A 27315-nucleotide genomic window follows, 5' to 3' on the forward strand; every position below is an offset into this window, starting at 1 on the left:
ATTCAAAATGTCATGATCTTGTGGGCCAACAGGCTGAAATCTTCTACAAAGCCAGAAAGATCTTAATTAGGTTTCACCTAAAAGCAAACTGTTGGGTCAAGAAGGTTGGGAGGATGGTAATACTGGGAGGGGGCACTGGTATAGGTGCACAGCGTAAGAGAAATCTGTCCTTTTCCTTTTGCCTTCTGTCCACTTAGAGCACTGCAGTCCCCCAGTCCTGCAGCTGAGTGGCAAATGGCATTGGGCTCTTTGCAGTCTGACTTCAGCAGCGATTATCTGACCAGCAGAACCCATGTTGGAAAGAGAAGGGAACCTCTGAGTGATACTGGGCTATGGGGCTATCTCCCCAGCAGAACCCCATGAGTTCTGCAGGGGACATATTTTGGCATCCTTCTTTTGTCAAGAGTAGCTGTGGACGACAGACAGAACAGATACACAGGCCACTGGGGAGTCTCAGAAATCAACAAGGAGGAACGATGGGGGCAAAAATCAACTAAATTATCTTTGGTCTAGGAGTAGGAACCTTAAGAGGTAGAAATTTGTACATTACTGAAACTGCCCTCATTTTAGTAACAGATGGGCAAAACCTAGACTTTTTCATTACACAGCTAGTAGGGAATCAAATGCTCAGGCATTGGCTACGGGAACCCACATCAAAGACGGAGCAGAGGACACTAGATTTTGTGCTCAACTTAGCATCACCTGTTCCCCCTCTCCCCATTTTGAGGTAAAACATCCAGCCTGCTTTCTGGAACCATGGTGTCATAAGCAGGTTTATATATTCCAGACTTAGAAAACAATAATACAGCAAACCACTCTCGTCTCCCTCAAGAGATATAACTGAGGAAGGTGGTTCAGAGGATGAAAACGTCAGGTGATGGGAGTCCTGCGAAGTGATGGGCGACCCAGTCTTCACCCACCTCCATGTTACTCAGACGCCTCTCCAGGGTTTGTCCAGGGGGGAAGATAGGATATGAGATCAGAGTTAAAGGAACGTGCTCCTGAAGACAAAGAAACAGCAATTCCCTTAACTGTATAAATAAATGTTTTAAAACATTAAATCCAGCATTTGAGTTCTAAAATATTCTGACTGAAGTCATAGCTTTGCAAAGAAATCAAAGCAGGAAGGATTTAAAATGAACTTTAAGAAAGAGAATTCTTCTACATAGTAGTAAAAAGAGAGAGAGAATAAGTTTAGGTTAACAGAAAATAAAGCTCTTTATCTCTCTTACTATAAGACCCTCACTTATGGGAATATCTAGTTAAGCAAATATTCTTTTATGATAATTGGCACTTAAACCCCCAAACAATGTATTGGTAAACAGTAGAGGACAAAGACAAACTTGTAATCTAAAGTCAGTCTTTCCATTTAAAGTCTCTACAGTGAGACTGTGAGATATTAAGGACATAAGAAAGAAAAAATTAAAATCATTTAACATTTTTAAAATGATTATGACTTTTCAAACAGAAGAAAGCTGAGGCCTCGATACTGAGAAAAGTAAATGTGAAGTCATTCCTTTTCAGTAGAAATCCTCCCTGTATCCATCATCAAACAGTACTGCTTGAAAATTTAATTGAACGTTTTCTGTGTCTAGGGAGCTGTGAATAACGGCAACAAGGACAGTAAATAATAATTCAAGGTCCTTTGGAAATCTTAACTTTCAAGCAAACAATAACATTCACAACACTTTCAAGCTGAAATTGATGAATCTAAATTGTGCAGTACTTTGAGGAAGCTAAGCTAACATCAGCCTGGCACTGCATGTGGGGGAGAGGGCTTTGCACAAGAGGAGAAGAGGTTCATTCTTCACATTTTTTCCCTCTTTTTATTGCTGTAGGGCAAAGGAGAACTGTTACTGCCATGGTCTCATCCATAATAGAGAGAAAGGCAGACAGATAGGAGAGCTGCACCCCCTGAGTCCCCGCTGGCCCCCAACCGAAGGGCCCGGCCCCGGGCCATCTCCACACTAGGCCTTCCGTCTTGCCCCATCTTACAGCAGACTCCACATTGAATCCGGAGAAGTTTCTAATTATGTAATGCAGTGAAAACAACACCAATCTAGGAGTCTGGAGGTCTGTGATCTAATCCACGTCCCCTACTAATAGCTGTGTGGCCATGGGTGGTGACCAGTTTCCTCATCTGTCAAATGAAGAGGGTGGACTAGAACAAGGGTAGGAAACTTATTTTGCAAAGAGTCAAAATAATAAATATTTGGGGCTTAGAGGACCATGCGGTCTTTGTCCAGCTAGTCAATTGTGCCGTTGCAGCACAAAAGCAACCACAGATATGACCAAAGCGCGGCTGTAACACTTCATTTACAAAATAACTAGCAGGTGAAATTTGGCCCAAGGGCTGTAGAATAGTAGCTTGCCAATTCCTGTACAAGATAACTTCTTAAAGCCCTTCCAGCTCTGAAATCTCATGAACCTTTGATTCTAAAAATGAGATAGGCAGTTAGTCCTACCTATCACAGATGGGCTCATGATACCCAGGAAGAACCTACAGATAGCTCCAGAAGACTGGAGAGTGACTTGATGGTCTCTGAGCCTAAAAATCCACCTACATCGGCAGTACAATGAGTCAAAGAAAATAAATAGATATTCATAGGATTGAAAGGCAGGTAATAAAATTGCCATTATTTGTGGAAGACATGATTGTGTGTATTCAAGGAGAGAGAGAAATTATCAGAGCAAGTAACACATAATCTGGTCAGTTACCTATCCATCCCCCATCTATTCTATTTCTCCCCTGTCCTGTACTGTATTGAAGGGAACAAAATTTTGCAATTTATTTTGGCCTGTGGCTTCTATTTACACTCATTCAGCCAATGGAAGAGCCTGGCTGAATAATAGTGGGGGTGGGAGTGGATCCAGGGTGTTTTTCTCTCTCTGCTCCCTATGGCATCTCAGGGAACTACTGATTTCTTATCCTGCTGCACATGCTCTCTCTGAGTGATGCTGGGCTTCAGTAATGCCACCTTCTTTTTATTTCCTGCAGTCTACAGGTGGAAACAGCTCACTGGTTTTTATAATTTAAGTTGCCCCATTACCTCTCCTCTTTCAATTTTCAATTCCTCTATCACCTGTTACAAATCTCTTATATTACGTTCTCTTTGTATAAAATACTTAAAATAATTCCTGTTTTCCTGAGTGGAAAATAAGCTGCTATGTAATACAAAATGAATATACAAAAATTAGTATTGCTCCTCTGTAACAGAAACAAACAATTAGAAAGTGAAGCTCAAAGAAGATAACTATTTGCAATAGTGTCAAAAATATAAAATACCTAGGAATATTAATGAAAGATGTACCAGTCTTCTTCACATAAAACTATAAAACACTATTAAGAGAAATTGGGAAAAAAATCTAAATAAGGAGGGAATTATTTTTTTACATAGAACATATAAGCAGTAATGCAAAGGAAATATTAATAAATTAGGGTAATAAATTATTTAAAATAATTTTAAAGCTTATAACCATAAAAATACATAAGACAGGCAAAAAGCAAACTATAAGTAAGAAGACATATATATGATTTTTGTAATAAGGAATATTATATCTTTATATAATAAGGAAAAGGCAGACAATGCACAATGCAGTAGAAAATGAACAAGATGAAAACTTCAAGAAGTAAAAGTAAAAAAAAATCATAAAATATTTTAAAAGCAGTGCTCGCTTCGGCAGCACATATACTAAAATTGGAACGATACAGAGAAGATTAGCATGGCCCCTGCGCAAGGATGACACGCAAATTCGTGAAAAAAAAAGAAAAAAAAAAAGAAAAAAAAAGAAAAAAAAAAAAAATATTTTAAAAGCAAACAGGCTCCTAGACTGCCAAAGCTTAAGGAAAACATGCTGCAGTATTTCTCAGAGGAAAATGAATATCCAAACAAAATTTTTAGCATATACATAGAAATTATGCTGAGTAGAGTCCCATTATTAATAGGTAAAAATATGCAGAGTAGAAAACTTTCAGGAAGGAAAGTCTTTGATTAAACATCAAAGAGAAAGAGAATTACAGAAATATTATTTGAAAAAAAAAGAAAAATGGATCAGGAACTAGAACACAAAAGTTATCCAAATAGTCAATGAATGTATACAGTGAGTGACCTCGTTACTGTTGAAAGAAATCCAAATGAAATAACACTACACTTAGTATGGCTAAAATTTAAAAGATTGGCAGTACCTAAGATTTGCAACTCTATTTCACAAACTGCTACGTAAATCAGGGAGCGATTTCAGGGCAAGCGTAAATCAGGGCAACAAGTTTAGAAAATACTTGTCATTATTTCCTGAAGTTGAAGCCACATATAAGAATTCCCAGCAATTCTTCTACTAGGTATATTCTATGAATTCTAACAATAGAAAACATACATGTGTGCCTCAATAGATGTCAGTTATGATGGCCAAAGGCAAGGTCCAGCCCAAATTTCCATCAAAAGTAAATAGATAAATAACCATAAATTCACACAACAGAGCAGTATGCAGCAATGAAAATAAAACAGTTATTAATATACAATACAATGTGTATAAATCTCTCAAAATAAGGTCAAGCAGAAAAAAGCCCTCTGGACACGCTCCATTCGCCCCCAGGTCCAGCTGTCAGCCCTCTCGGCCGTGTCCGTGCTGGGAGCCTGACCGCACAGATTTCTCCAAACGGGCCGCCTGCCCTCTGGCTTTGGGTCAACCACCACACCCGGGCAGAAGGAGCCCGGGAATGGATGTCCTCCCCTCTGTCCCCTCACCTCTCACTTGCTTCTTGTCAGTGGCATCTGACCCAAATTAGCCTCCAACTAATAAAAAAATAAAAATTAAAAAAAAAAGAGGAGACAAAACTGAATTACCACTGGAGGGAGTACACACACATGGGTGGTAAAATTATAGAGAAAAGGAAGGAATAAATTGGCAGGAAAGTCAAGAGCATGGAAACTTGTGGGCAGGGAGGAAGAACGCACGAGGGCATCCTGGGGTGCTGGCCCAGTCCTGTTTATTCACCTGGCTGACAATTAAGTACTCTTTGCTTTATAAAAATTTATTAAGCTGTTCATTTACACTTTATGTTTTGTTGCCATTGTGTCCTTGCCATTGCTCAAAATAAAAACAGCTCAGAGGAAAACAAAATAAGGGGAAATTTTTATTTGATTGCTGCAGTCCTTTAGATGAACTTCTGCTTTAAGAACATAGATGTCAGGTGCATAATTTAATCAACCTCACAGTTTGGAGAGAAAAGCAGAAATCCAGACTGTTGAAAACTATTCCCCTAATTATACTGAGATTGAGCCAGGAATATCAGTTTACAAGCCTGCAGATGGTCTTGTTGGCCCAGAGGAGAAGAGATGAAAGGTAAGAACACAGGGAAAGAGATGCAAAGCTTGAGCATGAGGAGACCGTGACTGGGAAAGGGAGTCTAGAAGATTTCAGAAACACACAAAACCAAATTCAGTATTGCAAAGGCAGTGGATGCCGAAAGGTGCACAGAAAATGTATGTTTACATCTGGCCTTGAGTTACTAACATGGAAATAATTTCACTTGGCATTTTCTTTCAGTTATTATCTTCTGGAACACCCTCATGATAGGTGAATAATTGATAGGTAGGTAGAAAATTCAAAACACGTGCTTGCCCAGGACTATAAATGAAATTTCTAAACAAAGAAAAGTTATCAGAGTACAGTCTATTTTAAGTGTGTTTTCTACAGGTAAGCTCATCCCTTGCCCAAATTAAAAGTAAAATGCAATCTTTTTGGAAAATAAATATAGGTCGTGGGATGAATACAGACTATTTCAGTGCAGTCACATTAATGTCTTAAGTCATGGTGTAATCTACTGTGCAAAAGAACTACAGGCTCTAATCTAGTACCATTAGCAGCACGTATTCAAATCATGTGGACAGATTGCATAAATGACCTACTAGTGTAGTAAGTGAAGTTCCAAATGCTATTGTGCATAACTTAATGAACCAAGAGACAAACACCATCTCTCAGAGAGTCTCAAAAATGGTCCATTGACCTAAAAATAATGCATTATAAAAGTTTAAAAATAAGAAAACATGGTCAGGATTATTCAAGTTTCTCTGTTGTGGAGAAGATAACACAGAACATGTTTCACTCAGTGAAGGAAGGCTTAATTCACAGCTGAGTTGGGCGCTATCCTTCAATATTCCCCAGTGGGTTTATTTAGGGTGGTTTGAGTCCTGTGGCCACAGCACCGAATTGGAGTACAGTCTGGTCTAAAAGGAACATCTCTAGATTTTTTCCATTAATCCAGAATATTGTAGGAAGTAGAATTTTCTGCAAGTGAATATTTTATCATATTCCTTTGATCCTTCCAAGAGAATTATATTGCATTCAGGATTTTTAAATGCTGTGTAGCAATCCAACGTCCACCTGAAATGCTGGATTTTTTCACTGCTATTTGTCTGTTTAGATTTTTCTAAATGTTAAATTTTATTTGTTTTTGTAATAGATGATATTTGTACATGCATGGTATAAAACTGAAATGCACAAGGTGTTCCGTGTAAAATATCTCTCCCATGTCTCTTCCTAAGCAATTGGTTCCCAGTCCATGAACTGTCCATGTAATGGAGAAGCCATCTCAGAAATCCAGACCTCAGCCACCCCCTCCCCACTCTGAGATAATAATATTGGAGGGCTCCACTTGCCTCTCCATAAAGACCCTTACAAAAAAACTTACCCAGAGAGGCCCTCAGGGTCCCTGGGCGTGTTGGGAGATGCACAATTTCATGACAACAACAAAGTCTAAAATGAACTGGGCAACTCAGTGTGGTCGCTGGGTCACCGTGGTCACTATGGCCTGGATTATGCAGCATCACATAGAGGTCAGGATCTCTCTCAATCCTTGAACCCAACTTAACAGCGTTTTTCCATCAGCAAAGGAGCTTGCTGTGTTCATCCTGTGTTGTCCCATTAACAAGAATTACTCTCCCCTCCACTGTTGACTGAGGACCTGTTGTATACAGTCCACAAGGTTCCACAAGATCATTGTTTGCTAATGTGGTTGCCCTGGGCATATGTATCCATTTGTGAATTTTTACCTACTTCCTGTAGTATAAATTCACAATTTTGTGATGCAACATGAAGTCTATCTCTTACACCAATTTTATATATCTTTTGGTATGATTCACCTTACCTTACTTCAACAAGAAAGCGAAGGGTGACATATTGAAATGGGCTGAAATTTTACAGAATATTTCATGTTCATCAATCATTGTTAAAGAATGGTCTCCAAAGGACTTCCCTGGTGGGCCAGTGGTTCAGAATCTGTGTTTCCACTGCAGGAGGCACGGGTTCCATCCCTGGTTGGGGAACTAAGATCCGGCGTGCCACACAGCATGGCCAAAAAATAAATAAATAAAATGAATTTCAGTAAACATCTTTGAAAAAAAGAGTGACTCCCAAAACTTAGGATGCAAAGATAAGCCGGAGATCTCAAAGGACATGCACTAGAGAGAAGTAATGATTTCTTCTGGGCTAGGAAAGGAGGCTTGCAGACGTATTTTGCACTCTTCTTACCCATCTGCATCTTTCTCTGAATAAATGTGTAATGCTTCTGTAATATGAAGAAATTCTTGAGCTTTCAAACTATAATAAGAAGCTATTGTTCCCCTTTACAGGTAGCAAAACTGAAGCAGTGATGGCCTCAGTGACTTTGCATTGTACCTCAGAGATTCAGTAGGAAGGTGGAATTTCAGATGGGGTCCTCCAGGTCCTAGTTTATTTTCTAGCCCACTGACTCTGCTGTCATCTTTTATAAGAGCACTGTATCTTGAAAGCATCTCTCCAAGACACCTCTGAGGTTAATGCCTTAGAAAAACCGATCAAACATAATGACTTTGATAGAGACCATTTCACATTACTTTAACCAATCTATTTTTCTTGGTTCATGCTCTCAAAAATGTCTAACTTTCCCCAACGACACTGTTCACACCAATTCCAGTTTTTAACAACATAGGCAAGGATTTAAGCTGATCGTCTATGAGGCGAAAAGAAAATGACAGTAGAATTCAGTTCTCAGGGATGGATAGAGAAAATGTAATACATCTCTATATTAGGGACCGTCAGGACCGCATTACCCAGTAACTACCGGGCAGCTAATGCCGGCAGCTGATGACAGCCTCCTCTACCCCCACCACCCCACCCCAACTCAGCCCCATACCATTGTTTGTAGCTCTTAAGGTAGTCATTATAAGGGGCTCCAGAGCCCCAAAATGTGAATTTTGTGGTGAAGAAAAATAAAAAATATGGAATTTCTAGAGGACAGAGGATTCTGGAGACATACCCTTCATCTAATCCCCTCACAGAAGGACATTAAAAAGGACAAATCTTTGAAATCATTAATAAGTAGTGGGCCTTGTTTCTTAAGGATTTGTGTCTCCATGGAGAAGTAAAGAGCTCCCCAGGTGGCACAGTGGTAAAGAATCTGCCTGCCAGTGCAGGAAATGCAAGAGACACAGGTTTGAGCCTTGGGTCTGGAAGATCTCCTGGAGAAGGAAATGCCAAACCAATCCAGTATTCTTGCCTGAAAAGTCCCACGGACAGAGGAGCCTGGGGTCGCAAAGAGTTGGACACAACTGAGCCGCTGAGCACAGCATGGAAGTAAAGCCGGTTTACCTAATAATTCTTCCAGAAGAAAGGAGTTGGAATAGAACTGGGTCCCCCTCAAGGAGAATGTAGAGAAAGCTTCTGAAAGTGATTTGCAGCTTCTCTGTCACCCCCTCTTAGAGTTCCCATTGCCCCTCAGGTGCAGTGTCCACCTTCTCCAGATCATAGCGCCCATGAGATAGAATTTATTTCTACTTCATGTGGTAACTGGTCTGCCCCTACATCCAGATAGCTGGAGTTAAATGGGTCGAGCTAACCTGGGCATGTGCAACCTCCCACCTGCCAGGCTACCTGGATTCAGGGATTAGGTCTTACGGGGCGAAGCAACAGGCCAGTTTAGATGGCCCCAATTAGAGACATTCATCAGGTCTCATTCTCCAAGAAGGAGATTCAAGTTCAACATGTATCCAGGTCCAAGAACATCCTGCAGAGCTAAGAAACAGGAGCAGGAGGGATAGAGCGACGAGTGGGATAGAGCTAATAAACAGGACAGGGGGAGAATGGAGAAGAGTTGGGGAGAAATGAGCATGTAAAGTGTATGTGCAACTTTGGATCAGGGAGTTCACTGCTTGTCTTTACTTTAGCAGTGAACGGAATAACCAGGGTTGTACCTGATGGGCTTAAAACAGATGCCACTATTTGTAAGAATATCTTCTACATCCCTATCTCAAAACCCAGTAGGAATTGTCAGATCCATGCTGAATGGAAAACTAAAGTGCAATTCACTCCCAGAATTCTACATTATCTGCCTTTAGCATGGGTATCAGTCATACTCTTGGTTGACACTGGCTGCTACGCAAAAAAGGATGTGATAATTCACAGAAGTGTTGGTTGGAAGACCTGGAGACCCAAGGAGGAGCTTGGGTACAATGTCTAATGTACCCAATGTACAATTGGGTACCTCCTGCTGTGGCCCCTGCGGCCACTGCATTAGCCAGTGGGCGTCCACACCTGGCCTGTGAGTTCACACTGCTCCCTCTGGGTCCATGTCTCACACAGAAATATCTGACAGCTGCATCCCAGGACACATGCTACACTTTACCTGCAGAAACGGCTACAAACTTGAAGTTTGATTCTACACTGAGGACGTGGAACTCAAAAAATAGAAACTTCTCCAAATACAGAATGACAGTCAAAAAGAAATGGGCAATTTTGACAGGGGTGCCAAAATAACTCAGTGGGGAAAAATACTCTTTTCAGCAAATGATGCGGAACAATTAACATCCACATACAGAAGAATGAAGTTGGAATCATTCTTTACCCCACAGGCAAACATTTACCCCAAGTGGAGAGTAGGTCTCAATGTAAGAGCTAAAACCATAAAACTCTTAGGAGGAGACATAGGAACAAATCTTTGTGAATGTGGGTTAAGCAAAGCCTTCTTAGATATGGCACCAAAAACATAAGTACCAAAACAAAACAAAATGATAAATAGGATTTCATCAAATTAAAAATTTTGTCCTTCAAATCATACCATCAAGGAAGTGAAAATTAAAAGATCCTCAACATTACTAATTATTGGATAAATGCAAATCAAAACTACAATGAGGTGCCTGCCACCTCACACAAGTCAGAATGGTCTTCATTTAGAACTCTACAAATAATAAATACAGAAGAGGCTGTGGAGAAAAGGGAACCCTCCTTCTATAGGTGGGAATGTAAATTGGTGCAGCCACTATGGAAAACAATGTGGAAGTTCCTCAGAAAACTAAAAATAGAGCTGCCGTATGATCCAGCAATGCCACTCCCAGGCGTATATCCAGACAAAATATAATTCAAAAACATACATGCACCTAAATGTTCACAGCTGCACTACTCACCATAGCCAAAACAAGGAAAAAACCTAAATGTCCATCAACAGATGAGTAGATAAAGAAGATGTGGTATGTATGTGTATTATATATACATACAATGGAATACTACTCAGCCATAATAAAAAAAAGAACGAAAAAATGCCATTTGAAGCAATGCAGATGAACCTGAAGATTATCATACTAAGTGAAGTAAGCCAGAGAAATACCATAAGGTGCCACTTATATGTGGAACCTAAGTTCAGCTCAGCTGCTCAGTCATGTCCGACTCTTTGTGACCCCATGGACTGCAGCACACCAGGCTTCCCTGTCCATCACCAACTCCCAGAGCTTGTTCAAATTCATGTCCACCAAGTCGGTGATGCCATCCAACTATCTTATCCTCTGTCTTCCCCTTCTCCTCCTGCCTTCAGTCATTCCCACCATCAGAATCTTTTCCAATGAGTCAGTTCTTCGCATCAGGTGACCATAGTATTGGAGCTTCAACTTCAACATCAGTCCTTCCAATGAAAGTTCAGGACTGCTCTCCTTCAGGATGGACCGGTTGGATTTCCTTACTGTCCAAGGGACTCTCAAGAGTCTTCTCCAACACCACAGTTCAAAAGCATCAATTCTTCGGCACTCAGTTTGCTTTATGGTCCAGCTCTCACATCCATACATGGCTACTAGAAAAACCATAGCTTTGACTAGATGGACTTTTGTTGGCAAAGTAATGTCTCTGCTTTTTAATATGCTGTCTAGGTTGGTCATGGCTTTTCTTCCAATGAGCAAGTATCTTTTAATTTTATGGCTGCAGTCACCATCTGCAGTGATTTTGGAGCCCAAAATTCCACCAGATATATGGAATCTAAAATACAACACAAATGAATATATCTATGAGCAGAAACAGACTCACAGACTTGTGTTTGCCAAGGGGAAGGAGTGGGCGGGGAGGGAGGGAGTGGCAGTTTTGGATTAGCAGATGCAAACTATGATGTACAGAATGGATAAACAACAGGGTCCTACTGAATAACATGGGGAAGTATAATATATTCAATATCCTATGATAAATCATAATCAAAAAGAACATGGAAAATACTATATATATGTATATGTGTATAATTGAATTACTTTGCTATGTAGCAGAAATGAACACAAAATTGCAAATCAAATACTTGGACAAAATAAATTTTTTAGAAAAAGAAAGTGAAGATGACAGACAGAAAAGGGAAAAACTGCAAATCCAACATACGTCTTTACTGCTTCCTCTTTGCTGGCCAGTGAGGGAAACGTTCCCCCCTAGAGTTACAAGAATGCCCGAACAGCGACACCTGACAGACAGCAGCTGAGATCGGCAGCAGCTGGTGAGCCACAAACACTCAGCCCAGGCAGGACACCCGCCCTGCAGGCCACACGGGGCGGCATGGAGCAGCGGAGGGAACCACCAGGGGCGGTGGAGTCCACCTTTGCGTCATCAAGAGGGTGGATGCCTTCTGGCTTCCTGGGAAGCTGTGACTGGTTTATCTGAATTATTCCAAGGGTTGGCGGGGAACTGAAACCCACCGCTCAAGAGTAAGCAGGAACTACACTTGGTCCGTTTGACAAGGAGAGATGTCTGGCCTGGGGTCCTCACATGTGGAGCAGAGTGGGGAGCCAGGGTACTCAAGCCCTTCTAGGTTTTCCAGGTATCAAGACAAAACATGATACTGAACTTTAACTTTACATTTTACACCTCCAGAAGATATCAAGTCTTAAGGAAACTTGTATCTAGGATATATAAAGAACAGTAAAAACTACAAATAGCCAGTTCTAAAATGGGTAAAGAATTCCAATAGACATTTCTCCAAAGAAGACATTTCACATGGCCAATAAGCACGTGAAAAGATGATCAGCATTACTAGCCATCAGGAAAATGCAATGAGTTGCCAGTTCACACCCCTTAGGCTGACTATAACATTAAAAATCAGACAAAAACAGTTGGCAGGGAAATAAACTAAAGCCTATACCTTGTTGGGGAAATGCAAAATGATATAGCTGCTTTGGAAAACAGTTTGGCAGTTCCTAAAAATGTTAAACATAGAGTTACCATGTGAAAAAGCAATTTCACTCCTAAGTATATATTAGACAGAAATGAAAACATATGTCCACACAAAAACTTGTACATGAAAGTTCACGGTAGCATTACTTTTTAGTTTTATTGAAGCATAGTTGATTTACAATGCTGTGTTTTGCAAAATGACTCAATTCTACATTGATATTCTTTTTCACATTCTTTTCCAATGTGGTTTATCCCAGAATACTGAATGTAGTTTCCTGTGCTATACAGTAGGAACTTGTTTATCCATTTTACGTATAATAGTTTGCATCTGCTAACCCCAGACTCCCAACACTTCCCTCCCCAAATCTCTCCTCTTTGGCTAGCACAAGGCTGTTCTCTATGTCTGTGAGTCTGTTTCTATTTTACAAGTCTGTTTGTATGTTTTATAGATATGTTCATTTTCTAGGTGCCACATATGTGATGTCACGTGGGATGTGTCTTTCTCTCTGTGACTTGCTTCGCTTAGTGTGATCATCTCTAGTTCCATCCGTGTTGCTGCAAATGGGAGTATTTTCTTCTTTTCGTGGCTGAGTAATATTCCATTGTATACATGTGCCACGTCTTTATCCATTCAGTTGTCAGTGCACATTTACATTGTTTTCATACTGGTGACTGTAAATAGCAGCATCATTCATAACAACCAAAAAACTGAAACAACCCACATGTCTATCAGCTGCTGAATGGATAAATAAAACGTGTTGTAGAGAACAAGCTGGCAGAGGAGTAGGTGGACGTGGAGTGCATCTCTCTCCACAGATAAATAAGGAATACACCTTCAGACACAGGAGAGCTTGCAGAACACCAGCTGAGAGCGGGCAGGAGTGCCTGACCAACCAGAAAACAGTGTATAGAACCACGCAAAACATGGTAGATGAAGGAAGTAGGGGGGAAAATAGGAGAGTTGGTAGGACTGGACGTGCCCTTGGGGGGTGGGGGAACTGAAGCAGGGGTCCAATCCCCTCATCAAGGCAATTATTTGAGACATAGAAGAAACATTTGAGGCTGAGTGAAGCCGGTAATCTGCGACAGTGTAAATAGAATGAGAATCACACAGACAATCCTTGCCATAGCCATACAAACCCCAGACAGGGACGCGGGTCCCCTGGAAGGTGCAGCAGCTGGGAGCTGGAGCATAGGGATTGTGGAGCAATCCCAGGGTGGGGGCTGCCATTGACTGTAGAGAGACAGACGGAGGGGATGTGGGGGCAGATTGTGGGGAGAAATACTTGCGGAGGAAAGCCAGGCAGCCGTGGAGCAAGGCAGTATTGCTGAGTCATGCATAGGGGATGCAGCCATCACTGTAGCCTCTCTCTCCCCGCTAGCCAGCACCTGCACCTGAACAATAGAGAGGCTGGCCCTTCAGGCACCCGACGAACTGAGCAACAGAGAAGGACCCCAGCCAGGGGGTGGGTGAGTGGAAGGACTTTAAGTGCCTGACGTGCCAGGCAGAGAAGGACCCCAGCCAGGGGAGCCCTCTAAGTTCCTGAATGGGTGGAGCAAAGGAGGACCAGCCAAAGAGGCCTTCTGATCGCCAGCTGCTGGAGACTTAGGAAAAGGCTCTGATGAGGCCATAGTTCCTACGGCTGAGGCGGTTCATGTACCTGCATACTTGGACTGCCAGGATCCCCACAACCCAAGCAGCTGCAGCACCTTCAAGCTCAATCTTTATTGGGGCAGAGCTGCCGCAGGCTAGAGAAAACTCTAATTAGAACCATATCTCCTATGACGATAGCTGCCGGCACTCCTATGCAGCCAGTATTGCCAGGGTCCCCATGATTCAAAACCCCGCACACGTCCATGCATGATCCCCGCTGGGACAGAGCTGACAGAGACTTAAAAAGCCCTGCGTCTGTGCACACTGGGTCACGTCAGTCATGTCCAACTCTGCGACTCTGTGGACTGTGGCCTGCCAGGCCTTCCTGTCAGTGGGGTTCTCCAGGCAAGAATACTGGAGTGGGCTGCCATACCCTTGTAGAGCACTATATTTCCTGCTGCCCTAACTGCTGGCTTCCCTGAGTTTCTGGTGCTGCCAGGGCCCCTGTGACCGAAGCAGCTGCACCGCCTCCACTCCTGGCCCTCACAGGGGCAGACCCAAGTCCTCCAGGGCAGCCTCAGGAGCAAACCCCAGTGGACGACCCACATGCAGAGGTGGAAATAAAACCACAATTGAAACCCAGGGGCAGTGTGGCTAAGGAAGAAGACCCAAAACCTCCCCACCAGCTGTGCAAGCTGCAGATTAAATCCACACGATCAACTAGGCAGACTCTGCGTCTATGGAATGTCTAAAAGGACACTGAGAGCTCTCACAAAAGAAAGTGCACTAGTTCTGACAGCTGAGGACATTGGAGGCAAGAATACACAGGAGTAGGACCAGATTAGAGCCTGAGCTGCCCCCACGGCAGGCCCAGAGACCAGCACAGTGTTGGAGGGCGTCCTAGGGAGGCAAGGGAAAGGATGCTGACAGCAGAGACTCAAGAAAAATATTTAATATTCTTATCTTTTGACTTGTTCTGTCATTGCTTCTAGATTTTTCTTTCTTTTTTTTCCCCTCTTTTTTCCCTCTGTTGTAGTTATCAATTTTATTAGTACTATTAAACCTATTTAAGATTTTGAGAATTTTTTTAATCACACTTTTTTTTTCCTATTATATACTTCTTCCTCTATCTTGGCCTTTTGTGGTTCTATAGGGTTTTCCTTTTTTCTTTCCTCTTTTTTCCTCTATTTTTTATTTTAATTTTTAAAAAATTTTTTTAAATTTTAAATTCTTTGTACATTTATTCCTTTGTTTGCTTTTCTACTGTTGTTTTCCTGTTGCAGTTAATCTTTAATACATAATATTTAATATAATCTTAATATCTTCTTCATCTACCTCTAGTTAAGTTTGCATTTGTATTCTTTCTTTTCCTTCTTTTTCTCACCATATTTGTTAGCTGGTTTTGTTTTCAGTGCTTTACTCCCCAGTTGGCACCCAGCTTTAATTTTGTTTTCCAGTTTGTCCTTTAGTTAATTTTGTTCTTAACTGGTGGATATCATTTTTTGTTTCCTTTGTTCTCTGGGTCAATCTATTGTCCTTTTTTTTTTTTTGGACTGTTTTGGTTTTGCTTCTGGGTGTATGTGTATATGTATATATTCCATTATTTTCATTACTATTTGCCTGATTTTGTAATTGTCATTTGTCTGGTGTGCATCTTTTGTTTCTTGTTTTTTTGTATTTGTTTTATTCCCATGTAATGCCATAAGAGACCACCTGTGGAATCTCCATTCCTGGCCAGAAATCAAGTTCTGAGTCTTTGAAGTGGGAGTCCTGACTCCAAGAACCTAGACTACCAGAGAAGTCCTAACCCTCAGGAGTATCAAATAGTGAGAACTTCCATAAAGGCAGCCACTTGTATACAAGACTCAACATCACCCAATTGCCATTAGCTCCCTGTGCAGGACGCATCATCCAAACAAAAATAAGATAAAAAAAAACAAACCCAGTCATTATCAGATAGGATTAACACCTCACTCAGCCTAGCCCTTCAAAGGGAACAAAAGAAAATTCACCTCCTCTCACCAGAAAACACAAGGCACACCCTACATGAAGCTCACACAAACCACTGGACCAAGCTTACGAGAAAAGAAACCAACAGGAAGGAAGAATTCAGCCTCAAAGCCTGGGAAAAGGAGACCTCAAACACAATAAGTTTAGAAAAAAGAAAATACAGAGAAATACTGCACAAATAAAGGAACAACCTAGAAACACACAAGTGCAAATAAATGAAGAGGAAATAGGCAAATTACCTGAGAATTCAGATAATGATAGTAAAGATGATCCAAAACCTCAAAAACAGAGTGGAGAAAATGCAAGAATCAATTAACAAAGACCTAGAAGAAATACAGAATAAACATACAGAGACAAACAACACAATTACTGAAATTAAAAATACTCTAGAAGGAATCAATAACAGAACATCTGAGGCAGAAGAATGGATAAGTGAGTTGGAAGGTAGAGTGGCGGAAATAACTGCTGAAGAGCAGAATAAAGTAAAAAGAATGAAAAGAACTGAGGATAGTCTCAGAGACTTCTGGGAAAATATCAAAAGCACCAACGTTTGGAATATAGGGGTCCCAGAAGAAGAAGAGAAAAAGAAAGGGTATGAGAAAATTTTTGAAGAGATTATACTTGAAAAATTCCCTGATATGAGAAAGGAAATAGTCAATCAAGTCCAAGAAGCACAAAGAATCCTACACAGGATAAACCCAAGGAGAAACAAAATAAGACACAAACTACTCAAACTAACAAAGATTAAACACAAAAAAAGAATATTAACAGCAGCAAGAGAAAAGCAACAAGTAACATACAAGACAAACCCCATACACTTAACAGCTGGTCTTTCAAAAGAAACTCTGTAGCCCAAAGGGAACGGCAGGATATATTTAAAGTACTGAAAGGGGAAAATCTACAACCCGGTTACTCTGCCCAGCAAGGATCTCATTCAAAATTGATAGAGAAATCAAAAGCTTTTCAGACAAGTAAAAGTTAAGAGCATTTAGTACCACCAATAAATGTTAAAGGGACTTATATAGCCAAGAAATACAAGAGAAGAAAAAGATCTACAAAAACAACCCACAAACAATTAAGAAAATGGCAATAGAAACATATATATAAATAATTTCCTTAAATGTAAATTGATTAAATGCTCCAACCAAAAGACATGGACTGGCTGAATGGATACAAAAACAAGACCCATATATATGCTGTCTACAAGAAACCCACTTCAGACCTAAAGACACTTATAGGCTGAAAGTGAATGAATGGAAAAATATATTCCATCAAATGGAAAGCAAAAGAAAGCTGGAGTAGCAATCCTCGTATCAGACATAATAGACTTTAAAGTAAAGAATATTATAAGAAATAAGGAAGAACACTACTTAATGATCAAGGGATCAATCCAAGAGGAAGACATAACAATTGTATATATCTATGCACCCAACATAGAAGCACCTCAAAACATAAGAGAAACACTACAGACATAAAAGGAAAAATTAACAGTAACACAATGATAGTGGGAGAATTTAACACCCCACTTACACCAATGAACAGATCATCAAAATAGAAAATTAATAAGGAAACACAAGCCTTAAATGATACATTAGACCAGATGGATCTCATTGATATCTTCAGGACATTCTATCCAAATGCAGGAAAATACACTTTCTTCTCAAGTGCACATGGAACATTCTCCAGGAGAGACTACATCTTGGGTCACAAATCAAATCTCAGCAAATTTAAGAAAATTGAACTTGTAACAAGCATCATTTCTGATCACAACACTATGAGACTAGATATCTATTAAAATAAAATAACTTTAAAAAAACCACATGGAGATTAAACAATACGTTTATAAATAATGAGCAGGTTACTGGAGAAACCAAAAGGGAAATAAAAATATTTCTAGAAATAGATGACAGTAAAAACACAACTCAAAACTTATGGGATATAGCAAAAACAGTTCTAAGAAGGAAGTTTATAGCAATACAATCCTGCCTCAAGAAACAAGAAAAGCATCGAACAGACAATCTAACTTTACAACTAAAAAAATGGGACAAATCCCCAAAATTAGCAGAAGGAAAAAGATCATAAAGATAAGAACAGAAATAAATGAAAAAGAAATGAAAGAAACAATAGTAAAAATTAATAAAACTAAAAGCTGGTTCTTTGAGAAGATCAACAAAATCAATAAACTTTGAGCCAGACTCATCAAGAAGAAGGAAGAATCAAATCAACAAAACTAGAAGTGAAAAAGGAGAGGTTACAACAGACAATGCAGAAACACAAAGGATTATAAGATACTATTATGGCAATAAAATGGACAACCTGGAAGAAAGGGACAGCTTAGAAAAGCTCAATCTTCCAAGACTGAGCCAGGAAGAAATAGAAATTATGAACAATCCAATTACAAGCACTGAAATCAGAACTGTGATAAAAATCTCCCAAAAAAACAGACGTCCAGGGCCAGATGGCTTCATGGGTGAATTCTATCAAACATTAGAGAAGAGTTAAATCTTACACTTCTAAAACTCTTTCAAAAATTTGCAGAGGAAGTAACACTTCCAGAATCATTCTATGGGTCCACCACCATCCTGTTACCAAAACCAGGCAAAGACAACACACAAAAAGAAAATTACAGGCCAACAACACTGATGATCACAGATGCAAAAATCCTCAACAAAATTCTAGCAAAGAGAATCAAACAACACATTAAAAAGCTCACACACCATAATAAAATTTGGTTTATCCCAGGGATGCAAGGATTCTTCAGGCAAAAATCCAGCTGTAATGCAGGAGATCCAGATTCAATCCTTGGGTTGGGAAGATCCCCTGGAGAAGGGCATAGCAACCACTCCAGTATTCTTGCCTGGAGAATCCCCATGGACAGAGGAGCCTGGGGTGGGTATACTACATGGGGTCACAAAGAGTTGGGCATTACTGAGTGACTAACACACACAAAGGTTCTTCAACATATGCAAATCAATCACTATGATTGCAATTCTAGCAAACAGAATTAAATGACACATTAAAAAGCTCACACACCATGATCAAGTTGGGTTTATGCCAAGGATGCAAGGATTCTTCAGGCAAAAATCCAGCTGTAATGCAGGAGAGCTGGATTCGGTCCTTGGGTTGGGAAGATCCCCTGGAGAAGGGCATAGCAACCACTCCAGTATTCTTGCCTGGAGAATCCCCATGGACAGGGGAGCCTGGGGTGGGTATATCCCATGGGGTCACAAACAGTCAGATGCAACTGAGCGACTAACACACACAAGGGTCCTTCAATATATGCAAATCAATCACTATGATTACTCCATATTAACAAATTGAAAGATAAAAACCATATGATAACCCCAATAGGTGCAGAAAAAGCCTTTGACAAAGTAATAAAATCTCTTCAAAAATTGGGCATAGAAACAACCTACCTTGACATAGTAAAGGCCATATATGATAAGCCCATAGCAAACATTCTCAATGGTGAAAAACTGAATGCGTTCCCTCTAAGATCAGGAACAAGACAAGCGTACCTACTATCACCACTGTTATTTAACAAAGTTTTGGAAGTCCTAGCTACGGCAACAAGAGGAAAAAAAGAAATAAAAGGAATCCAGATCAAAAAGAAGTAAAATGCTCACTGTTTGTAGATGATATGATACTGTACATAGAAAACCCTAAAGATACTATCAGAAAATTACTAGAGCTAATCAGTGAATTTAGCAAAGTCATGGGATACAAAATCAATACACAGAAATCACATGCATTCTTATACGCTAAAAATGAAAAGTCAGAAAGAGAAATTAAGGATTCAATCCCATTCACCACTGCAACAAAAAGAATAAAATATTTAGGAATAAACCTATCTAAGATGACAAAAGAACTGTGTACAGAAAACTATAACCCATTGAAAAAAGAAATCAAAGATATAAACAGATGGAGAGATATTCCATGTTCCTGGGTTGGAAGAATCAATATTGTGAAAATGACTACACGAGCAAATACGATCTATGGATTCAATGTCAGTCAGTCAGTCAGTTCAGTTGCTCAGTCGTGTCTGACGCTTTGCGACCCCATGCATCACAGCATGCCAGGCCTCCCTGTCCATCACCAACTGCCGGAGATTACTCAAGTTCATGTCCATTGAGTCGGTGATGTCATCCAGCCATCTCATCGTCTGTCGTCCCCTTCTCCTCCTGCTCCCAATCCCTCCCAATGTAATCCCTATCAAATTATCAATGGCATTTTTAACAGAACTAGAAGGAAAAAGTCACAGTTCTTATGGAAAAACCAAAGACCCCAAATAGCCAAAGCAGACTTCAGAAAGAAGAATGGAGCTGGAGGAATCAACCTTCCTGACTTCAGACCTTACTGCAAAGCTACAGTCATCAAGACAGTATAGTACTGTCACAAAAAGAGAAATATAGACCAACGGAACAAGAGAGAGAGCCTAAAGATAAACCCAGGACTTACGGATAACTTATTTTTGACAAAGGAGACAAGAATATACAATGGGGCACAGATAGCCTCTTCAATAAGTGGTGCTGGGAAAACTAGACGTCTACATGTTAAAACAAAATGAAATTAGAACACTTCCTAACATGATACACAAAGATAAACTCAAAATAAATTAAAGACCTAAATGTAAGACCAGAAACTAGAAAATTCTTAGAGGAAAACATAGGCAGAGCACTAGACGACATAAAGCACAATCCTCTATGATCCGTCTCCTAGAATAATGGAAATAAAAATAAACAAGTGGGACCTAGTTAAATTTAAAAGCTTTTTCACAGCAAAGGAAACTATAAACAAGGTGGAAAGACAACCCTCAGAATGGGAGAAAGTAATAGCAAATGAAACAACTGACAAAGGATTAATCTCCAAAATATACAAGTAGCTCATACAACTCAATGCCAGAGAAACAAACGACCCAGGCAAAAAGTGGGGAAAAGACCTAAACAGACATTCTCCTAAGAAGACGTACAGATAGGTAGTAAGCACAGGAAAAGATGCTCAACATCACTCATTATTAGAGAAGTACAAATCAAAGCCACAATGAGATACCACCTCACACCAGTCAGAACGACCATCAAAATGTCTACAAACGTAAACGCTAGAGAGGGTGTGGGGAAAAGGGAACCTCCTTACACTGTTGATGGGAATATAAACTGATACAGCCACTATGGAAGATGGTATGGAAATTCTTAAAATACTAGGAATAAAACCACCATATGACCCAGCAATCTCACTCCTAGGCATATACCCTGAGGGAACTAAAATTGAAAAAGACACATGTACCCCAATATTCACTGCAGCACTATTTACAATACATACCTAGAACATAAGCAACCTGGATGTCCATCGACAGATGAATGGATAAAGAAGCCATGGTACATACATACAATGGAATATTACTCAGCCATGAAAAGGAATGCATTTGAGTCAGTTGTAACGAGGTGGATGAACCTAGAGCCTATTATACAGAGTGATGTAAGTCAGAGACTAAAAGATAAATATCATGCACTAAAGCATAGATATGGAATTTAGAAAGATGGGACCAATGAATTTATTTACAGCACAGCTTCCCTGGTGGCTCAGATGATAAAGAATCCACCTGCAATGTGGCAGACCTGGGTTCGATCTCTGGTTTGGGAAGATCCACTGGAGAAAGGCACAGCAACCCACTCCAGTATTCTTGCCTGGAGAAACCCATGGGCAGAGGAGCCTGGCGGGCTACAGTCCATGGGGTCGCAGAGTCAGATATGACTGAGAGACTTTCCCTTTCAATGGAGGAACAAACATACAGAACAGACTTAGCGACATGGTGGGGGAGGGGGAGGAAGGAAAGGATGAGACGTTTGGAGAGAGTAACATGGAAACTTACATCACCATATGTAAAACAGATAGCCAACAGGAATCTGGTGTATGACTCACGGAACTCAAACAGGGGCTCTGGAACAACCTAGAGGGGTGGGTTGGGGAGGAAGCTTGGAGGGAGGTTCGAGAGAGAGGGAACATATGTATACCTATGGCTCATTCACGCTGATATTTGGCAGAAAATTGCAAAATTCTGTAAAGCAATTGTCTTTCACTTAAAAATAAAAAAATAAGCAAGAAAAAAATTGCAAAAAAAAACCAGAAATGTGGTGAATTCATTCAATGGAATATTAATATGATTATTCAATTAAAAGGAATGAAGTATTGACACTATGACATGGATTAACATTGAAAACATGCTAACTGAAAGAAACTAGTCACAAGCACCTATTGTATGATTCAATACATAGGAAATTTCCAGGACAGGCAAATCTGCATGGATAGAAAATAAAGTATTGATTCCCTATGGATGGGGATGGTGTTGGGGGGCAGGTGTGAATGAGGAAGAACTGCTAATGGTTATGAAATTTCTTTTTGGAAGATAAAAATGTTTTAAAATTGATTGTGAGGATGATTGCACAACTCCATGAATTAAAAACCATTAAATTGTACACTTTAAATAGATGAATTATATGATACATGATTTATTGAGATACAAAATTCTTTTTATTTAAAAAAAAAAAAAAGGTGATGGGTAACTTTATTTCAGTGGTTTAACTATTCTCCAGTATTTATTTAAAAATTTCGAAAACTCAACAGTGGCCACAAGACCAGAAAAGGTCAGTTTTCATCCCAATTCCAAAGAAAGTCAATGCCAAAGAGCATTCAAATTATCATGCAATTGCACTCATTTCACGTGCCAAGAAGATTATGCTCAAGATCCTTCAAACTATGCTTCAGCAGTATGTGAAACGGACCAAGAAATTCCATATGTACAAGCTGGATTTAGAAAAGTCTGAGGAACAAGAGATGAAATTGCCACCATCTGCTGGATCATAGAAAAAGCAAGGGAGTTCCAAAAAACATCTACTTCAGTTTCAATGACTATGCTAAAGCATTTAACTGTGGATCACAAAAATTTGCGGGAAATTCTTAAAGTGAAAGGAATAGCAGACCACCTTACTTGTCTCCTGAAACACCTGTATGCAAAACAAGAAGGAACTGTTAGAATTGGACATGGAACAATGGATTGGTTCAAAATTGAGAAAGGAGTATGTCAAGGCTGTATACTGTCACCGTGGTTATTTACCTTATATTCAGAGTACATCATACAAAATGCTGGGCTGGATGACTGACAAGCTGGAATGAAGATCCGCTGGGAGAAATAACTTCAGATAGGCAGATGATACCACTTTAATGGCAGAAAGCAAAGAAGAACTAAAGAGCCTCTTGATGAAAGTGAAAGAGAATAGCGAAAAAGCTGGCTTAAAACTCAGCATTCAAAAACTAAGATCATGGCATCTGGTGTTATCACTTCACGGTGGGGAAAAAGTGGAAACTGACAGATTTTATTTTCTTGGGCTCCAAAATCACTGCAGACTGTGACTGCAGCCATGAAATTAAAAGATGCTTGCTCCTTGGGAAAAAAAAAGTTATGATAAACCAAGATAGTGTATTAAAAAGCAGAGACATCACTTTGCTGACAAAGGTCAATATAGTCAAAGCTCTTCTTTTTCCAGTAGTCATGTATGGATGTTAGAGTTGGACCATAAAGAAGGCTGAGTGCCAAAAACTTTATGCTTTCAAACTGTGGTGCTGGAGAAGACTCTTGAGAGTCCCTTAGACAGCAGGAAGATCAAACTAGTCAATTTCCTAAAGGAAATTAACCCTGAATATTCATTGGAAGGACTGATGCTGAAGCTGAAGCGCCAATACTTTGGCCACCTGATGCGAAGAGCCGACTCACTGGAATAGACCCTGATGCTGGGAAAGATTGAGGGCAAGAGGAAAAGGGAGTGACAGAGGCTAAAATGGTTAGATGGCATCACTGACTCAATGGACATGTGTTTGAGCTAACTCTAGAAGAAAGTGAAGGACAAGGAAGCCTGGCGTGCTGCAATACATGGGGATGCAAAGAGTCAGACATGACTTAGCGACCGAATGACAATAAACAAGATTTAGGGAATAGACTGGGGGTTTCTTTTAGAGAAAGAAGGTTAATAGAGATCATCCAAAAAGAAAATTGCACCTCAAAAATGTTAGCTGGCTTTCCCAAGGTCACACAGCCAAATGATGAACATGTTGCATATTGTGGAGATCTAACACAGCACCAATGATTGTCAGCTTCCATGGTGATACCCAGGGATCCTTGTCTCCTGGTACTTACACCCTCTCATCTCATCACTGGTTCTGGGGGAAGTTCACTGGATGTCATGATGACACTACACTGGGCCCTTCTGGTGACCACATGATGGGCTTGAGTACATACCTACCCTCAGCTGAACTCTCAGATGAGACTGCAGCCCCACATGAAAGTTGGATTGAAGCCTCATTAGAGCCATGAGTCAGAACCATCCAACCAAACCACTCTGTATTCCTACCCCACAAAAATACTGAAAATGAATGAGTGAAACTTACCACACTTGGGGGAAGATAATTATACATAAGAGGTAACTATACATTGCTTATGTTCTTTCCATTCTGAAGGTTACTTCTTATTTGGGAACTGTTAGATATTTACAGTTGTCCAGGCTCAGTTCATTTCAGTCACTCAGTTGTGTCCGTCTCTTTGTGACCCCATGGACTGCAGCATGCCAAGCTTCCCTGTCCATCACCAACACGTGGAGCTTACTCAAACTCATGTCACTCAAGTCAGTGATGCCATCCAACCATCTCATTCTTTGTCATGCCCTTCTCCTCCTGCCTTAAATCTTTCCCAGCATCAGGGTCTTTTTCTAAGAGTCAGTTCTCATCATGTGGCCAAAATATTGGAGCTTTAGCTTCAGCATCAGTCCTTCCAATGAATATTCAGGACTGATTTCTTTCAGGATTGACTAGTTGGATCTCCTTGCAGTTCAAGGGACTCTAAAGAGTCTTCTCCAATACCACAGTTCAAGAGCATCAATTCTTCAGCACTAAGCTTTCTTTATAGTCCAACTCTCACATCCATACATGACTACTGGAAAAACTGTAGCCTTGACTAGACAGACCTTTGTTGACAAAGTAATGTCTCTGCTTTTTAGTATGCTGTCTAGGTTGGTCATAGCTTTTCTTCCAAGAAGCAAGCATCTTTTAATTTCTTGGCTGAAGTCACCATCTGTAGTGATTTTGTAGCCCAAAAAAATAAAGCCTGTCATGGTTTCCATTGCTTCCCCATCTATTTGCCATGAAGTGATGAGACCAGATGTCATGATATTTGTTTTCTGAATGTTGAGTTTTAAGACATTTTCACTCTCCTCTTTCACTTTCATCAAGAGGCTCTTCAGTTCCTCTTTGCTTTCTTCCATAAGAGTGGTGTTACCTGCATATCTGAGGTTATTGATATTTCTCCCAGCAATCTTGATTCCAGCTTGTGCTTCATCCAGCCCAGCATTTCTCATGATGTACTCTGCATATAAGTTAAATAAGCAGGGTGACAATATACAGCCTTGATGTACTCCTTTTCCTATTTGGAACCAGGCTGTTGTTCCATGTCCAGTTCTAACTGTTGCTTCCTGACCTGCATATAGGTTTCTCAGGAGGCAGGTCAGGTGGTCTGGTATTCCCATCTCTTGAAGAATTTTCCACAGTTTGGTGTGATCCACATAGTCAAAGGCTTTGGCATAGTCAATAAAGCAGAAATAGATGTTTTTCTGGGATTCTCTTGCTTTTTTGATGACCCACGTGATGTTGGCAATTTGATCTCTGGTTCTGAGGCTTTTCTAAATCCAGCTTAAACATCTGGAAATTCTCAGTTCACATACTGTTGAAGCCTGGCTTGGAGAATTTTGAGCATTACTTTATTAGCATGTGAGATGAGTGCAATTGTGCGGTAGTTTGAGCATTCTTTGGCATTGCCTTTCTTTGGGATTGGAATGAAAACTGACCTTTTCCAGTCCTGTGGCCACTGCTGAGTTTTCCAAATTTGCTGGCATATTGAGGCAGTATTTTCACAGCATCATCTTTTAGGATTTGAAGCAGCTCAACGGGAATTCCATCACCTCCACTAGCTTTGTTCGTAGTGATGCTTCCTAAGGCCCACTTGACTTTGCATTCCAGGATGTCTGGCTCTAGGTGAGCAATCACACCATCATGGTTCATGATGGTCATGAAGATCTCTTTTGTATAGTTCTTCTGTATATTCTTGCCACCTCTTCTTAAATAACTTTTGCTTTTTTTAAGTTCATACCATTTCTGTCCTTTGTTGTCCAGGCTGCATGTGTTAAAATTCATACCTAAATCACCTATTCAGATAGGAATTTTATATATACTTCTCCACTTAAAGGAGGGGCAAATAATTATCACAATATTTGTGTAATTCTTTTCACTCTATCTAGGAGTTAGTTTTTTGTTTTATGGTTTTGTTTTGTTTTGTTTTTTGTTTTGTTTGTTTGTTTGTTTGTTTTTTGCTATTCTGAGAGCAAGGCACAGCATTTTAAAGTAAGACAACTTTTCTGGTAAATTGTCTCTGCATTTGCTGCCAAGGTAATTATTTCAAATCATATCATGTCCCTTCTGGTGCAGCTTCCAAACCTTCACTGAAACAGCCTGATGTTGTGGATACTGTGTCCCACTCTCTGTGCTGTCTGTAAGCAGTTCCACCCATGTATCTAAATTTATGCTGGCAGAATTTCCCAAGAGCCTCCCAATATTAATAACAAACCAAGAGCCAGACAGAAGGAAAAACGTGGAAACAAATCAGCATATTTTATCCTCCACATTTTGGGAAGCAAAACCTACAGGAGGAGAGATATGTTTCTAGCACAGCTCACTACTACTGACATAGGTGTCCTCCTGGCCTCTCCCCTCACGTCCTGGGGACTCTTGCACTGGCTTGGTCTCCTCCCCTCCATCCACATCATCCTTCTCAGTGACTTCACTAAAACAGGAACAATCAGGCAAGGATTTCCTCTCTCTCCTTCCACAAAACATGGTGTTTTTGAACACCACAGTTCAAAAGCATCAATTCTTCAGCGCTCAGCTTTCTTTATAGTCCAACTCTCACATCCAAACATGACTACTGGAAAAACCATAGCTTTGACTAGATGAACCTTTATTGGCAAAGTAATGTTAGCCTCCCTTCCCAAGTTCAAGTCCTCTCCCTTTCCTACCTTTTCTGGTCTTTTTTTTATAAATTGTATTTAGAGTTTTGATCTTTCCCAAGGCTAGTGATATGTAGTATAATGCAGCAGCTTCCTGCTACCATACCACTATGAGGATGAAAAACTGATACTTACAACGATCCTGTACCCTTACAATCATTC

At 40.2% G+C, this 27315-nt stretch overlaps 1 non-coding gene across 1 annotated transcript; it reads left to right on the plus strand.

Annotated features, from left to right (window-relative positions):
• Positions 1-3668: 3668 nt before the first annotated feature.
• On the plus strand, positions 3669-3775 carry LOC122697955. Its single transcript, XR_006342275.1, has one exon. It is a non-coding gene; the product is annotated as a U6 spliceosomal RNA (small nuclear RNA).
• The last annotated feature ends 23540 nt before the right edge of the window (positions 3776-27315 follow it).

This window comes from Cervus elaphus, chromosome 7, assembly GCF_910594005.1.
Source record: "Cervus elaphus chromosome 7, mCerEla1.1, whole genome shotgun sequence".
Lineage (NCBI taxonomy): Eukaryota > Metazoa > Chordata > Mammalia > Artiodactyla > Cervidae > Cervus > Cervus elaphus.